Below are 17,877 nucleotides of genomic sequence, written 5' to 3' on the forward strand. Positions count from 1 at the left end.
GGGGTGGGGTGGACAAGCCCCAGCTTGTTGAGTCTGCCAGCCGTGGGCTTCCATCCTGGCTCTGCTGCTTCCCAGGCGAGTGGCCAGAGCAAGTTACCCTCCTCTCTGGGCCTCAGTTTTCTTGGCTGTAAAATGGGCTCATAAGAGGACCTTCTTGTAAAAATGGGCTGGTTTGGAAGATCGAGTGAGGAGGCAAAGTTCTGTCTCGGCCCCAGTTAGTGTTCTTCACGGCACGCGCCTCGGTGCATCATGATTTCACCTGCTTGTTTAGTTGAGGGTTTTCCCCCTCTTCTTCACCTGATCGCGAGCTCCATGAGGGTGGGGACCGCATCTGTCTCAGTTCCAGCTGCCTTCCCAGGTCTCAGCGTGAGCTCAGGCACACAGCAGGTGCTCAGGGAGAAGTTGTGAGTGGAGAACGGAGATGCTGCTACCTGGCACACAGTAGGCGCTCAGGCAGCTGTGGACATTTGTTAATATTCTCTGAATCCCACAGAGACCTGCACGCACCCGGGCACCCTCCACTCGCCTCTCCTGGCCTCTCCCCATCCCGGCTCCCCCCTACCCTCAGCACTGCCCCCACCTCCCCATCCAGGTGAGCATTGTCCTTCAGAAGCAGCCCCAGGATACTGGTGTCACCCCCACCTCTGGCCAGTGCCGTCCAAGCTCGTTTATAAGTTCCAGAAGCAAGTCCTGAGCAATCCAGAGTCCCCCTCACTGGGCAGTCCTTACTCTTTTGGTGTCCCCCTATGGCCCAAGGTCACAAAGGGGGTCCCTGACAAAGTGTGGACTTGAGTTCCGTCCTGTCCCATCCACTTGTCCACAGCTACCTCCTTGTGCTCTGGGGCCACATTTGGGCACTTCCAAGTGCAACCCACTCCTTACCCTCCTGAAAGGTCCCCCTTCTCTTCTCTACCAGGAACATCCCAGGGCCTTTACTTGCACCCCCACGGCCTGGCTTCTCATCAGTCCCCTCACACCCCGGCCCTCTCTCCCAATGCACCCAACATCAGGGTCCCTCTGGCCGTGTGGGACCCTGAACTGAACACATTCAGACTTTTATTAAGCATCCACTGTGTGCCTAGCACCAGTCCTCGAGATGCCCACTCCTGGGGGAGCATGTTCTCTCCTATTCCCGATGTGCCTCAAAGTCTTAGTCATACAAGGTTTTGCTGGTCCTCAAACACACCATGCACATTGCTGCCTCAGGGCCTTTGCACTTGCTGCTCCCTGTGTCTGAAAGTCTTTGCCCTGGCATATTTGAATGACTTGGATGTTGATGAATTGTCTAGGCAAGAGAGTGGTTAAGTCCTTGAAATCCTAAAATCCTATGACTCTAACATCTGACTTTAGATTTTATAGTTTAAGATTCTGTTAAAGTAAAGATTCTAAGACTTAACATAAGATTCTAGGTTTTGATGATTCTCAGGTTCTAAGATGCTGAGCGTCTTGTGAGTGACCCTTTGCTGCTGGAGAAGCACCCATCAGAACCTCTCATCAGCTGAGAGTGGGCTTTCCCTCTTCCTGCCCCCCCAGCCAGCCCCGTAATACACTATAGGAATGTGTAAATTCATTTGCAGTTTTAGCACCATGTACTCACTTATCTTCATGCTCTGGTCTCCAGAATACATATTGGAAGATGATGGATCTTTGGAGATTTTCTGTGTGTAGAGGACTTAAGTCTTCCGAGAAGGGATTTTGACACAGGGTACTATTCTCGCATTTGCTCCCAGGTGGGCCGGTGACTGGGCTGTAAGTGAGCCCAGAAGAGGGTCGAGGGTCCCTGTTTCCTGCTGAAGGAACTGAGAAGGGCCCTTTGTCTGCAGAGGCTTCCGGCTGTGGTGGGGACAAGGCAGGAGAACGCTTTCCATCAGGTCTGGGCAGGATGTTCTGAGAGGAGAGAACTAGCTCGTGCTGTAGACATTACCACCCCCTTTAAAAGAATAAGAAACAGCAACCCAGAGGGGCTTTGCAGATTGCATGGAGCCATAACCATAGCTAGAGGATGGCAGTCCAGCAACTTTTAACCCCTCCCCAGGCTGCAAAGCTCATCTTGAGGAAATGAACGGAGAAGCCATTTGGAAGCGGAAGCGGTGAAGATGCCCACTCTCCTCATCGATGTCATTTACACCTTCCCACAGACGCTCCTCCTTTATGTCACATACGCACGTCATTCCCGTTTAATCGATCTGAAATGCTAATTAAATGTGGGTTGATTACCAAGGGATGCATTTAGGCACCACGTAATTAACTCACAATAACGCAGGAGGTAAACTCGGCATCATACCCAACACGATAACCTTGCGAGCCTCACGCAGTGCTCTTCTTCTCATCCCCTCCCGCACTTGGACTCTTAAAACCTACTGCCCAGTCCTTATTGATTAGCAAACCATTAAAAATAGGTGGAAAGTTTAACTTAATTGACCAGAGTGAGAGGTGAGTTGGACCCAGAACAAGGTTCGGTGAGCCTTAGGTGAGCTTAGGTGAGCCTGGAAGGGAGAAAATGGTAAGGGAAGCAGCAGCCACACGGACACCCTCTGGGGTCATGGTCCCTCAAGTGGCTCTCACGGGGTCTCCATCCCGGCCGGGGTTCAGGCTGCCTTTCTTGCTCACCTGCTCACCTGTACCCTGGCCTCTGCCTCCCATCTTGTCAACTCCAGTCTGCCCTCCGCCCTGGCCATGTGAATGGTCATTCTAAAAGGCCAGCCTCACTGAAAACCTGCCATGGCTCCCTCTCCCCTAAAAATGCCCCAGCCTGGCATTCAAGCCCCTCATGATGAGGGCTGGCCTCTCTCCATCCCTTCTCCTTCCATGAACCACCCTTGGCTCTGGCCACACTGAGTTATTGTCCCAGTTTCCTGTAGAGTTCTCTCAAGCCTACAGGTTTTTGCAAATCTCTGCTCTTTTGTCCTCCCCTTATTGTTCCCCTAGCCAGTTCCCACTCACCATTTATCCCAACTTGCTTTACCTCTTCCAAGAAGCCTTCCCAGATAACCCCAGACTGTTCTTTCTTATAGGGCCAGAATCCTTTACGTATTGCCGCAATTAGCCTGCATATCAAAAATCACAAAACCTCATTGGCTAACGTCAAAACACATTTATGGCTCACTTCTCTGGGTCAGCTGTGGGTGGGCTAGGCAGCTCAGCCGGTCTTAGCTGGACTCACTCACATGTCTGGGAGGTTCCATGGTTATTGGCCAATGTAGCTGACCTTAACTGGGGTGGCCAGAGCAACATGGCTCTGCTCCATGTGTCTCTCATCCTCGAGAAGGCCGGTCCAGGCATGTCCTCACAGCAACGGTAGAGAAGCGAGAGGCAGCCCCAGAGCACAGCCTAATCCACACCCCATAGCCTCATGTCTGCTGACACCCCACTGCCAAAAGCAAGTCGTATGGGGAGCCATATGCTTTCTGTCGAGGAGTGGGACAGCTGTCCATCCACAGAGGGGGGCGCGCCAAAGTGACGTGGCAAAGGGTGCTGGCATGGAGAGGGGATGAGGAATCAGGCCCAGTGAGGCACTCTGCCTCAGAGACTGTGTATTCATCTCTCAAAGGTTTCACGACCTGCAATGTGGCAACCTTTATAAATAGCTTTATTGCATTATAGTTGACGCACAACGAACTGTGCATATCTAATGTGTCAATTTTGATGAGTTTGACATATATATACACCCATGAAATCACTGCCACAGTCAAGAAATAAACAGACCTGTCTTAGTCCATTCGGGCTGCTATAACAAAAATACCATAGACTGGGGGGCTTAAACAACAGACATTTATATCTCACAGTTCTGGAGGCTGGAAAGTCCCCAGATCAAGGTGCCAGCAGATTTGGTGTCTGGTGAGGACTCACTGGTCCCTAGATGGTCATCTTCTCACTGCTGTGTCCTCACATGGCAGAAGGGGCAAGGGAGCTTTCTCCTTTTCTAGTCCCTTTCATAAGGGCACTAATCCCATTCATGATGGCTCCACCCTCATGACGTCATCACCTCCCAATGGCCCCACCTCCTGACACCATCACACTGGGGGTTAGGATTTCAGCACATGAACTCTGCTGGGGACTCAAACATTCAGTCCATTGCAATACCCATCACCCTCAAATGCTTCCCCTGCCCTTTTGTAATCTCTCCCTCCCCCTTCTCACCACCACATCTGCTCCCCTGCCCTAGGCAACTATTAATCTGCTTTCTATTACTATTGGTTAATTTTCATTTTCTAGAACTTTATCTAATAGAGTCATACAATATGTGCCCTTACTTGTCTGGCTTCTCTCAGTCAACACAATTATAGTGTATGTATTATTACTACATTCCTTTTTATTGTTGAGTAGTATTCCACTGTATGGATAGAACACAATTTGTTTATCCATTCACCTGCTGATGGACATTTGGGTTGTTTCCAGTTTCTGTCTATTCCAAATAAAGCTGCCATGAATATTCATGCACAGGTATTCATATGGGCATATGCTTTCTTCTCTCTTGGGTAGATCCTTTGGAGTGAAATGACCAGATCGTATGGTGATATATGTTAAACTTTTTAAGAAACTGCCAAACTGTTTTCCAAAGTGTCTGTGCTCTTTTGCACGCCCACCAGCAGTGCATAAGTTCCAGTTGCTGCTCGTCCTCTGCAGCTTGGAGAGGTATTCTCAGTTATTTTTCCATCTTAGTCGGGTTGAAGTGGTATCTCCCTGTGGCTTTATTTGCATTTCTCTAATAACTAACAACGTCGAGCATCTTTTCATGCTCTCACTGGCTATCACTATCTCTTTGGCGTAGTGTCTGCTCAGAGAAAACCTTTTTTTGTTGGGTTCTGTGTTTTGTTATTATTGAGTTTTAAGAGTTCTTCGTGTGTTCTGGATACAGATCTTTATCAGATATGCGCTTGGAAAATATTTTCTCTTAGTCTGTGGCTTGTCTTGGGTGAGACTTTTAAACACATTGATTAATCTTCCTTTCCCCCAGCAATCAAAGATTAGTAAGAACTTGGCCAAGAAAGCTAGTGCTGATAGAATGTGTCAGGGTCTGATCCATCCCCTCGGTAAAAATAAAGTGATTGTCAAAAATTAAGAAGGAAAGTACCTTGTGAAGCCTCATCGAATCCATCTTCCTTCCCCAAATTACCCTAACTCTGTGGGGATGTCATCCTGCAAATCATGGTCAGGGTCGGGAACAGGCGTGGCAGGTGGGAGGGGGGATTGGGTCCCTTGTCCACATCATTTTGCTGATCCAAGATCGCCCCCTAATGGGCCAGGCTCATCCAGCTGCCGAGCTTGGCCCCCTTGGGGCTCTGAGAGGCACTAGAAGAGATAAATGGAAGCATCAGCTTTGGCTCCCCAGTTTCTGATGAAAACAAGTGTTATCATTCACTGGGCAAATTTCTCGGTGGAGATGGATGGAAATAGAACCGCGACTGGGGAGAGTCAATTTCCGCTCCTCCAGATGAGGCTGCTGAGGGAGGGAAGCCAGAGGGAGGGTGGGGCGTGGGGAGAAGCTCGTGCACACACCGGGCATAACTCGCATGTTCTGGGCTTCCTGAGGATGCCCTTTCCTTGAATGTGCAAGTAACGCGACCCCAGCAGGAACCCCTGAGCTGGGGACGTCCAGCCCTGTCCCCAGGGCTCCATCCAAGGATTCCTGGCTGTGGCAGTGTCCCCCTGGCCCCACTTGCTCTGAGGTCCAGATCATGTCCTTGATCCTCCAAACCCTCTTCTCCCTGTCTGGCCTCCTGCAGCCACCGGCCTTTCTCTCTCTGTGTTGCTCAGGCCTGGACACAATTTCTCCATTTCCTGCAGAACACAAAGAGAAGGCTGCTACCTGCTGCTGACATTCTGGAAGGTCAGGGTGCAGTGTGGGGGATCACAGCACAGGAAAGAGACAGACCCCTTGCCCCGGGGTTCTGGAGATCCCCCTGGCCCCTTCTTTGGTCCCCGGCCTGCTGCTCTGGTGCTGACCACCTCCCCTCGGGATCCCTCTCCTGTCCCCCAAGCCATATTCCCTCAGACCCCTCCCTCTCGGGCTGTCAGGGCCCCACCTCCATTTCCTTTGTTAAGTGTAGACACTGAGTCCTGCATTCACATTCCTAAAGGTGGGGGAACAGCTTTCTTTTCCCCAAGACTAGAATCCTTTGCCCCAGGCCCGGCAACTCATTCGTGGCAGCACAACGCAGCTCTGAGCCACAATGGTCAACAGCCTGGCCCTGAGGCAGGGGTCCAAATCCAGACTGCACCCACTACTTCTTGGGCGGCCTTGAACAAGTTCCTTAACCTCTCTGTGCCTCAGTTTCCCCACTTATGAAAGGGGGAAATAGTGGCCTATACTCCATAGAGAATGAAGGTGCCTCATTCAGTCACTCATTCATTCTTTCCTTTGTTTATTTGACACATGTTTAATTGAACATCTAGTATGTGCCAGCTCTGGGCTACACTGGGCATACTGTGGTGAAAAAGCCAGAAACGGTTTCCATCTTCACGAAACTTATCATCTAGGATCGAGGAAGAAGGTACACATCAAACAATTAAGTACAGATTTGATTATTTAATGGGAAGCTCATGGCCCAATTGGGGGCCGGAGATGAAGGACGGAAGTGGCTTTTCAGTGGAGACACGAAAGATAAGAGTTATCTAGATAAAGTGCCGGAGGAGACAGAGAAGGAACGTGAGCCAGAGGAACTGGCATGTGCAAAGGCCTGGAAGGGAGACGCAGCCTGGCTCTTATGAGGAACCGTGTGGAGACCTGGGTGGCTGGAGGATGGTGACCAAAGGGGACGAGGCCCAGGATGCCGTCAGAAAGAGGCCACGGGCACACAGGGCCTTGAAGGCCCTGGTCAGGCCCAACCTTCCTGGCAATGGCATGACCAGTAAACCTGGCACAAAACCCAGGCCTCAGGGGCCCCCTGTTGTCTCCATGCACTCAGGGTCTCCCCACGCACCAGTGGGATTCACACCTTTCAAAAATTCCACCCACTAGATCCTGTTCCCGTGACCCGCCATGTAGTAATGCACAGGAAACATCGTTAAGAAATTGATGACATCTGAATTATGAAGAGCAAAGTGACAAGCCCAAGACTCTCCTAGGATATTACTGTCTCTGCTGGTGTTGGACGGTCACTCTGAGATTTCAGTGTCGTGCCTGGGTGAGGAGGGCGGAGCTCCATATCTCTGTGCCTCTCTCAGGGTGATTTATGACCCCAGATGGCAGTGGAATAGAGCAGACACGTGCTCACACCTCCCACCGCTGAGCACAGATTTCCAGGAGAGCCCAGCCAATTCTGAGAAAGTTCATTGACAAATCACACTGAGTTTTAAATGCCAGCTTTCCCAAACTGCGTTCAGGGGAAGTTCTGGATGGAGTAACTGATTTCAAGAACAAAGATTTATTATAAGTTTGAGGAACGTTATATACCGTGCACGTTGGTCGGCTAAACGCTGGGAGAGTCCTACAGCCCTGAACACTCTCTGACAGTTGCAGACAAAGCAGTAGTGAGATCTGCTCTCACGGTCTTTCCATAAAATAAAGAAAAGTTTAACCAAAAGTAAGAATGACACCATTTCACAGTAAAAGACTGGCCTTTCCAAAAAGAACAGTTGGCAACTTTACATCGACAGACTACACTGAACTTATTTTTCTCATTTCACCATGAGCCTGTCACAGTTTCATCCCAGGCCGCCATGACCCCAGGCTCAGGTCTGTCCGCTGGCTCCATCAGGACCGGGGAGACGCTCCTGCACTGTTTCCTCCAGAGCCCGAGGGGCCCCAGCGTCAGGCGTTCACCCCATGGGCTTAATTCCACACCTCCACCCAAGTCCATGCCTCCTGCCACCCAGCCCTCCCTCATCTGTTCCAGGCCTGGATCCGTGTGGATAAGGCAGAGCCCAGAGAGCATCAACCACGGGTTGGGAGAGTGAGTCCTGGTCCCTGTTCTGCCGCCCACTCACCCAGTGACCTTGGGCAGGTTACTGTACAACTGTACCATGAAAGGTTGGACTGCATGATCTCCTCGTTCCTCCCCTCTCTGGTGGTCCAAGAATCTGTGATTCTGTGCAGGAAGGTCTTGCTCAGATATTCATGGGAAAATGGCCAAGTTCTGTTCTGACGGTCTCTCCTCAGGAGGGGAGAAAGGAGACACGTTGGCCTGACGATGAGCTGTGAACGCCATGACCAGAGACGCAGCCTCACGCCAGTCACTGCGGGCCTGGCTGCAGGGAGCGTTCGTTCCCAGAGTGAGCTGAGCAGGGTGACGCCCTGAGCCCAAGACCTGCGCGCTCCTCTGAGATGTGGGCTTGGGGATTAACTAAGCGGGCGAGAAGGAGTGAAGCCCCTCCCGGGAGACAGAGCCTCGGGGGAGATGGACCAGCGAGGAGGGGCCAGCCCCTGATGGCAGGAGAGGGGCGTGGGAACAGGGGAGGGCGTGTCACCACCACCATCATCAGCATAACAGCTCAGGATTATCATGAGCCCACTATGTGCCAGCCCCCTCCTCAGTGCTCTGTAAAGGTGCAGGCCCAGGCCCAGCACACAGTAGGGGTCCATGCGGCTGGACTGGTTAATCCAGCGGCCGCCAGCGAGGTCTATTTTTGCTCTTGCTGAAACAGCATCTCCTCACAGTTCTGCAGTTCACGGCCCTGCTCTCAGCAAACTTTTAGGAATGAGATTAAAGGAAAAAGTGGACAAGGCTGCTCACATCCCCCAAACAGAAGTGTCGTTCATGAGGTCTCACTGCTGTGAGCGTGAGGCTGTCACTTCACGCCACTGAGGCCAGTTGGCATCTTTATTGCCCTGAACACAGCCATAAAGACAGGCATCTCTGAAAGGCCCAGAATAAATCCTGCCCACATGCCCCTGCCTGTCTCAGGCGCCTCTCGGGCCCCAGTGGTGACAACCTCTCTGCTTCCATCAAGGTCCAGCTGTTTTAACGGGACTTTAAATAACCCCTTTGCTGCCAAAAATGTATGTCCTGCAGAGACGTGTGCGGCTGTGAACAGACATTCAAGAAGGTTCAAGGCCCGGCGGCTGTCGGACACTGAACATAGAGTGCCCACGTGTCCTTCCACCCTCCAGGATGACAGCTTCCAGTGACTCAGCAGATGTCCCCACGGAGTACAAGGCCATGTGCAGGGCTCTGGGCACTGAGAGAAAGATCGGTCATGTTCCTTCACTCCAGGAGGTCACGGTCAGATGAGGGAGGCAGACCCGCCAGCAGCACAGACCATCCCACCCGCAAAGCACGGGACTAGAGGTCACAGCAATGGCTGCCGTTCCATGAGCGCCTCCTGTATACAGCTCTGCTCACGTAGTGCCTACTGTGTGCTGGGCCAGGTGATTCACAGGTGTCGTCACGACCCTCACGACAACCCTCCCTGCTACAAGGTGGGTTAATCACTCCCATTTTAGAGATGAGGACACTGAGGCTCAGAGAGGTTGGGAACTCACTCAGAGTCACACAGCCAGGGAGGTGGGTCAAGTCAGTGAGTTCTCTGTGGACAGCCAGCATCAGAGCAGCTCTGCCCACCCCTGTCCCCTCAAAAGGAGGCCAGGTCTGCCAGGGTGGACCACGGCAGGTGTGGTCACCTGATCCGGATGGTCGGACTCTGGAGGGGCTCCTAGATTGCAGATGCACTGTCTCCTTCTGATTGTGGCGGTTCCTCAAGGTTTAGCCCAGTTGAGTTTGGCAGTTCCAGCCCAGCACGCAAGCAAGAGGCAGGATTCAGGTTCACCGTGTACATTAAGATTGTTTGCACCTTCTTAGAATCCACTCTCCCCCTGAATGTTTTTCTCATTTTCCTTTAGAGTCTGTGCCCCTCACCTGCCATCCACACTTTGTTTGGGTGCTTCCTCCAGGATTGAGTCCACATGGCTCTCAGGGTGAACATGTGACTTGAGAGTGGCCAATGAGTGACTTCCATTCCCCAGACTTAGTGATTGGGTCAGGGATGTGCACATCACCTGGGCTAATCCAATCAGCGTCTACCCTTGGACTTTGGCTATTTATGCCAGTCAACAGGCCTTTCCCTCCCTGTAAGGTTGCTGAGCTGGTGGGACTGCAGGACTGCAGTCTCTGGTGCAGTTGTAAGAGGAGCCTGTCTAAACGTGAAGCCAGCACAGATGAACAAGTCTCTGAAAGATGGAGTGAATGAGGAAAGAGGGACGGTCAGGGCAGACAGATATGAGCCCCGCGAAGGCAGGGGCCCTCATCTGTTTGGCTCCGTGCTGTACACACAGTATCTGAATGCTGCCTACAAGACTGGGTGTGACTGCGTGAGCCCCTGGATCAAGACAGACCTGAAGCCAGCAGCCCCCCAGAGGTTCCAGTTTCAGAAGCCAATGCATTTCCTTTTCTGTCTCAACCAGTTTGTGCTTTGTTTCTATCCCCTACAACCCAATGAATCTTGATCCTGCTCTGCGGCCACCCCTAGGAAACACAGTGCCTGGTGCATAATAGATGCTAAGTAAATATTTGTAATTGAAAAAAAAATTGAATGATCTTGGCCCTCTCTGCCTCCCACAGTCTCACCCTTCCCACTCCCCTCCCTCCCCTGCCTCCAGCTGCAGACCACCTAACTGGGGCCATCACTCCAAGGGCTAAAAAGGAGATTTGATGAACCATCAGCTGCTTTCCCACCACAGCAGCAGTGTCTGCTCATTGGGCCCTTGGAGGAGGAAACAGGGGCTTACAGAGGGGCGTGACCTGCCCAGAGAGTAGCAGCAAGCTAGGAAGAACGGGGTCTGGGACCAGGGCTCTCTGAGCCCCAGGCCAGCGCTCCACACACTGCATCCTGGGCTCTCAGGAGGAGGGTGACAGGGGTCTGCCTGGCATCTCCCAGAGGAGAGAGACCCAGGGTCCCCCAAGTTCTGCTAGGGAGTGGCTGCCTGAACAGGTGTCACTCAGGTGGGACATGTCACCCAGGATGCCCAGAAGGGCTGGGCGCTCTGCAGAGGACACTGAGGGCAGGTCCTAGGAGGGAAGTTGGCTGTGCAGTGGCCAGAATGTCACCCCTCACATTCTCACTGGACACTAAGCTTTAATGGAAACCATACATTAATTTCCGCGGCCATGGAATACATGCATGAATGAGTGAATGAATTCAAATACATCATTTTACATGGAGGAGATGGAGTCCCAGAGAAGTCAAGTGATTGCCCAAGGTCACACAGCTCAGGAAGGCAGAGCAAGTCCAAACCCAGCCTTCGTCCACTAAGGCCCGTGCTCCTTCCCCCACCCACTCTGCCCCGCAGAGCATGGGAGAGGAGGTAGGAAAGGAAGAGGGCAGTGTGGTCTGGGGGCATCAGGGAGGGCTTCCTGGAGGAGGGGAGCCCAAGCCGGGCCCTGAAGGACAGACTGGAGGAGAAGAACATGCAGGGAAGGAGGAGCAGCCCGCAGCTCTCTGCTCCCAGATCTTTAGGCCTCCGGGTCTGGAGTTCTCCAGGAGGAGGTTCAAGGTCTTCCTCTGGCAGGTGCCTGGGAACCTCTCCCCAGAGCAGGTGGAGCTGAGCCCCGTCCAGTGTGGAGGCGGCTCCCGGGGAGGGGGTGGTGGGCAGGGCGGGGTGGTGGGCAGGGCGGGGCAGGAGCTCCCGGGACGTTCTGTTCACTTGGTTTCCGTCCCTGTGCTCCTGTTGGGAATGAGGACCGCAGTGTCTTTGCCCATCTGCCAGGAGCGGACAGTGGTCTCAAAAGCGCTCTGAGGAGGCCATTAGACCACATTTCATCAGCCAATCGGCCCCACCAGACACAATCCTGCAAGGTGTCTCATCAGCCCGAGAACAGCTCTGCCCGTGCCCTGTGAGCCCCTGCAGATCCCCCATGTGAGCAGCACCCTGCAGAGGGAAGAACCCCCATTATGTCCACAACCAGGGAAATTCATCTGCTTCCCTCCCTGTTCTGCCTCTGAAGCCCATTTCCCTATATGAGCCTGCAGAAGTAAAACAACATTATGCAGGCATGAAAATATACACCAGCTCAACTGCCGCAGGGTATTCTTAGAACTATTTTGGGAGCCAGATGCCCACGTGGGTGGAAGATGCATCCACTCCCTGCACAGGCCGGCTTTCTAGACACAGGCCCAGGAGCTGAGTCAGCGATTCTTTTAAATCTCAAATCCCCTTTTCTTCCTGTTTACCCGACCTCCCTTCGTGTGGCATTTAGTGATGCCAGTTAAATGCAGAACCTGAGGATGGTACCAGGCATTTGGGGATGACAGAGCATCTCCTTAAGTGTTGTGCCCTAGACACATCTCTTGCCTGACCCTAGTACCAGCCCTGTGATTGAGACATGTTCCCCGCCGGGAGACTCTGAGACCTGCAGTGTCACAATGTTCAGTTCATTTATTTATTTAACACATTGGTTGAGCACCTGCTATGTGACAGCCACTGTGTTAGGAGAGTCAAAGGTAAGCAAAACCATCAAGGTCCCTGCCTACAGTCTAGAGGGAGAGATAGAGAGAAATCTAGAATAACAAAGAAGTGTAAAATTGCAAGTGCTCTAAATGAGAGGCTCAGGGTGCTATGAAAGTGTGTAAGGGGGTATTTTCAGGTTTTACCCAAGGAGGTGACCCTCCAGCTGTGATCTGAAGAATAAACCAGTTATCAGGTGAGCTTGGGGGCTGAGGAAGAGTCTTCAGACCAGGAAACAGCATGTGCAAAGGCCCAATGGCTGGAGGGCTCTTGGCAACCGGGAAGAACTCCAAGGCCTGTGTGGTTGGAGGGCAGGAGGTGGGTGGCAGCCTGGAGAGGGACAGAAACAAGATGCTGTGAGGACCTTGAATGCCACTTTCTGGATTGGGATCTTCATCCCAACAGCAGGGGCACCAGTGGAGTGTTTTAAGTGGGGGGCAAAGTGCAGGAAGCAGGGTTGAGGTGATCACATCCATGTTTCCAGATTAACCCCCAGTCCACAGCAAGGTGAGCCATGATGGAGGGAGGTGTCGGAACAGTACTGTCTGAAGGTGGGAGTGTTTGCTTCAGCTTGGAGGGAGCAGGACGACTCCCCGAGGAGGAGGAGATGGGAATGATGAGCGTCCACATCTGCGTGACGTTCGTTCAGTCATTTGACACGTGCTTACTGAGCACCAACCAAGTGCCTGGCACTGTGTTCCGTGAGGGGGTATGAGGATAAATAAGAACAATGAAGTCCCTGTCCCCCAGGAATTTGAGGGGACAGCTATTTCCCTAATGTCTCGGGGGGGCCGGAGCCTGTGAGACACGCCTGGGCAGCTGTAATGACCAGCTGGCTCTCTCATCAGGTGAGAAAGGAAAGGCCAGCCAGGGCCATTTAGACATGAACAAGAGAGACCCAGACACCCAGCTCAGTAAAGCGGGTCTGGGGAAAGGACATAGCATACAGCCAGGCCTTACGGGACCGAGAGTCATCAGGCCTGTGTCCCTCTCCTTCCCCGCGCAGTCCCTTAAATGGTGCCCCTCACGGTGGGCTCCCACATCCATCCATTTCACGTCCTCCGCCAGTGTTTCCAGGAGCAGGAACATGGGCCAGCTCAACTTGGGTGACTGCAGAGCAGACGGCGGCTCCCAGCAACTCTGCCAGGTTGCCATCCTGGTACCCACTTTGCAAATGAGCAAATGCAAATTCAGAGAGGTGAAGACACTTCCCCAAGGTCACACAGCCACCAAGTAGCAGCACCATGGTGTCCGGGCTGGTGATGACGTTACAAGCACTGAGGGTACTGTCCATCCAGACCTTGATTTTGGTGACAAGAACAGGCTCCACCTGAGGACCGGACAGCCCGCGGGTAATAACAACAGCTAATGCCATTTAGAGCTTCCTGGGTGCCAGGCAGAGGCTCCCAAGCCCTTTATATCTACAAACTTGTTTCATCTTCACCGCAGCCCTGTGGGGTGTGTTCCTGTCGTGCATTCCCACAGCGATGGTGGATCACAACCACACAGGCTGCTGGCTTAGGTCAAGCGCTGTTTATTTAGTGCCCGAGTCTTCTGGCCAGCTGCACGGCTCCTCTGGTTTGGCCAGGCTCCCTCGGGCTTGTGCAGTCGGCTGGCGGCTCATCTGTGGGCTGGCTTTGCTGGTGTTGGCTGGCTTCCTCACATATTTGGGGGCCTCGTGTGGCCTTTGGTCCTGCAGCAGGTGGGCCTCGGCTTGTTCAAATGGAGGTTTCCGATTTGCAAGAGTGTGAGCATAAGCACGCACGGCCCCTTGAGACATAGGCTTAGAATCGGCACAACCTCGCATGTGGCCTATCTATCAGCCAAAGCTAAGTCACCAGATGGCTCATACACAGAAGATAGGGAAGAAGCCCACCGTGAGTCACAGAGTGTGGGTACCGGGGGGTGGGCACTGGGGCATTTTCGCCATCAATCTACCAGAACTGGGATCACTATAACAAATTACTGGTGGGCATCAATACAGTCAGCCGTAGTTTCCAGAGGAGAGCACTGAGGCTCAGAGAGGTGTGGTGACTTGCTCCAGGTCACACAGCTGCTAAAGGGCAGAGACAAGGTTTATGTCCTTCTCCACGACTCTGCTGCTTCTTGGAAGCTGAGAGCAAACCCACGGACAGAGAAACCCAGGGCTGGGGGCACCTAGGGCTTCCAGGATCCTAAGCAGGAGACTCTTGGGACAGATGAGGCTCCAAAGCCCCTGGGAGGCCTCTGGCATCAGGAGAAATGTCTTTGTCTCGCAGAGATACAGAGGGCTGCCTGGGCAGAGGGCTACCTGGGCAGGTGTCAGAGCTTACCCGGCTCTGATAGGGCCAGGAGGGCATTAGATCCAGCTCTGCTGCCAAAAGAAGGGTCTTGATTAGATTCATTCATTCATTCATTCATTCAATCAATAACTACAACCTTGGAAGAGGGTCCTCATGACATGCTGTGCCCTGGCACTGCCTTCTCCTACTTACACCCATTCATCTGAACACTCGGCTCAAGTGTCCCCAAGCCCTCTGTGATACCCAGGGTTAGTCACCCCTCCCACTTTGCACTTTCACTGCACCCTGGGAGTGTCTCTGGATTGTCATTGCTGATTTTTGTGCCACTCTCCCCACCACGGTCCTGTGAGAGGACAAGTCTCCAGAGCGCGGGCGTAGGTCCACCGTCGTCACCTCCCTCTGTTGTCTTCCTTGACAGGCTGGAGGCCCCAGGGTGGGGCAGGGCTGTGTCCATCTCACCGCTGTTGTTTCGTCGGAGCCTAGAACACACAGGGCACAAAGCAGAATCAAAAATACCAGAGGGAAGAGAGAGGGAGGGAGGAGAAGGGAAGTACAGAAGGGAGGGCAGGGAGGGGGCAGAAATAAAGGGGCTCTGCAGAGGGACGGGAGAAGCCGGGAGGCAGAGGGGAAGCTTGGAGAGTCACAGGCTGTGAGAGGAGAGGGAAGCAGACAGGCGTGTGCATTAAACATGGTCCCACGGTGACCTGTGACATTTTGCTCAATCAGGAACAAATGACTGTGCACCCCGGGTCGGTCTGCGAGCTCCTCAGAGTTTGCTCTCGGAAGAGCCTTCTGGAGGCAACATTTCTCAGGAGGCTGTTTCATGCTGAGCCATGTACACCCAGACTCCTGGGGTCAGAGAGAATCCCAGCCCCTCAGCCTGGAAGAGAGCAGAGGTTCTGAGCCGAGCCTGGGCTCGGGTATCGGGTCTTCCCAGCTGTGTGACCTTGGGCAGGTCAGTCAGATTCGCTGAACTTGAGCCCCGCCAGCCTGAAAGGGCCTGGATGACGGGGTCTCTCTTCCCTTTCTTGCTGCTCCTCCAACACCCTCCCTGGCCTTGGGCCCAGCTCTGAGGTCAGGCCTCACCTCTTCCAGGAAGTCGCCTAGACTGCCCCATCTGGACTTGAGCAGCTCCAAGTGCTCTGCCTGGGGGTTGAGTGCCGAGCTATGAGGTCAGAAAAGCTGGGTCCAAATCCAAGCCGCTCTCTCTTCTACATCCTTGCTGCTCAAAGTGGTGACCAGCGGCAGCAGCATCGATGGGGAGTTACAGGAACTCGGGCCCCATAGCAGATGCATGAGGAACCTGACTCCACACTGGAACAAGGGCGCAAGGTGGGGTGTGGGCTCAGGTGGGTGTGAGAGGCCCTGGCCCTGCAGGTGGGGGAGAGACAGGTGGGGGAGAGACAGGTGGGGAGAGAGATGAAGGAGAGATAGATGGGAGAGACACAGATGGGGAGTGACAGGTGGGGAGAGACAGGTGAGGAGTGACAGGTGGGGAGAGACAGGTGGGGGAGAGACAGGTGGGGAGAGAGATGAAGGAGAGATAGATGGGAGAGACACAGATGGGGAGAGACACAGATGGGGAGAGAGAGGTGGGGGAGCCCAGCAGGAGGCCTGAGGGGCAAGTGGCTGCCTTCCCCCAGGGGGCCCGGTGTTGCCAGGGTGCCTTCAACTCTCATGACATATCTCCACGTGGGAAAGAACAAAAACTGCTAGAAACACACTTCCTGCCTGTGTGACTTGGCCCCGTCCCTCCGCCTCCCTAGGGCCGCAGTGCCCTCCCCTGTAAAACGGGACAGTAACAGCCACCACCACACGTTGTTGTGAGGATGGAGGGAAGTAATTTGCATAAATCTGGGGGCACGTGGCCCCGTGGGGCGGCTGTGCCTGCTGTTCTCTCTGCAAGAAGCTCCTCCCACCTTGCCCCCTCCTCCGTCAGGCCCCTCCCAACCTCCCTCCCGAGGTCCTCCACGGCCTCCCCAAATCTGGCATTTGTTTCTCATCATCGTTTGTTTTCCTTTGCAGCACTTTCCATACCATGTGAATTTTTTTTTTGGATCATTTACTCATTCTATTTGGCTGTTTCCCCAGCTGTGCCCAAGACTCCCCGAGGGCAGGGGCCTGTCTGTCCTGTTCCTGGCTGTGTCCAGGGCTCAGCACCCAGCCTGGCACCCAGAGGAGCCTGATAAGTTCCTGCGGGATGAAGGCCGGATGAGGAGGGGGACTGGGTTGTATCAGTCAGGACGGTGAGGTGCTGTAACAAACAGCCCCAGATCCCACGGCTTCACCCAGCAAGAGCTGATTTCTCTCCCACCTGAAGTCCAAGTGGACGATGCTGGTCCAGGGGCCTCCCCCAGGAAGGCAACTCCTCCCAGCAGTGAGGCAGGATCCAGGCTCCTTCAGTCTGTGATGATGTCTTTGACACCTGTGGCCTCCAGGGACACCAGGGAAGGGGAGTGAGGAGGGGAAGGTCACCAGGTAACTAACAGCTCAGCCCAGGGGTCCACACCATTCCTGCCCACATTCCATTGGCCAGAAGTGCCTGCTGGCCGCACCTGGATGCTGGGGGTGGGGGTCTGGGAAATGCCCCAGGCTGGGCAGCTGCCCCTGGCCCCAGCCCCGCCCTGTGGAGGGAGGGTAAACAGGTGGCCAGCGGCCATCTCTGCCCCTCCGCAGTGGCGATGGATGACTCCGCCACTTTGTCCTCTTCCTGAGACCCCTGGTTCCCAAGTCCCCCCTCTGGGCCTCTGGCTGACACGATGCCTGGGGCAGGAGGGCAGGAGGGAGGGGCAACCACCCAGGAAAGGGCCCCAGCGCTGCTCCCACACTCGGCTGGGGAGGAGAAGTTCTGGGCTGTTTGGAGCCGATTGTGTTTGGAACCTTCTGTGTCTGCCGAGCTGCTAATTCCGGTGCCATCTGCCTGTGTTCTCAGCCCCAAAGCCCCTGGATACACAAGTTTCCTCTGTGGTTCTTAGAGAAAGTATCGGCAGGGGTGAGGAGAGAGAGGACGGCAGCCTAGAATGTCTTGTTCTCTGAGAAGGAGGCATTGGCACTGCTGAGGGATGTTGGAGGGCCTGGAGTGTCACATGCATCTGCGCCCTGCTAAGGGGCCGGAGTGGAGTGCACGGTGGGCAGAGAGGGCCAAGCAGCAGGGCAGACCGCGTCACCGTGCATTACTACCTCCCCCACCAGACCGGGGCTGCTGGGGCTGAG

General features: G+C 53.9%; 1 long non-coding RNA gene across 1 annotated transcript; it reads right to left on the minus strand.

The window, feature by feature from the left end:
• Nucleotides 1-12,347: 12,347 nt before the first annotated feature.
• LOC131413059 (uncharacterized) lies at nucleotides 12,348-17,092 on the minus strand. The gene is made up of 3 exons (XR_009221890.1): nucleotides 16,979-17,092; nucleotides 15,751-16,035; nucleotides 12,348-15,538 (listed from the first exon to the last, which is right to left on the minus strand). It is a non-coding gene; the product is annotated as an uncharacterized LOC131413059 (long non-coding RNA).
• Nucleotides 17,093-17,877: the final 785 nt, after the last annotated feature.

This window comes from Diceros bicornis, chromosome 13 (genome assembly GCF_020826845.1).
Source record: "Diceros bicornis minor isolate mBicDic1 chromosome 13, mDicBic1.mat.cur, whole genome shotgun sequence".
Taxonomy (NCBI): domain Eukaryota; kingdom Metazoa; phylum Chordata; class Mammalia; order Perissodactyla; family Rhinocerotidae; genus Diceros; species Diceros bicornis.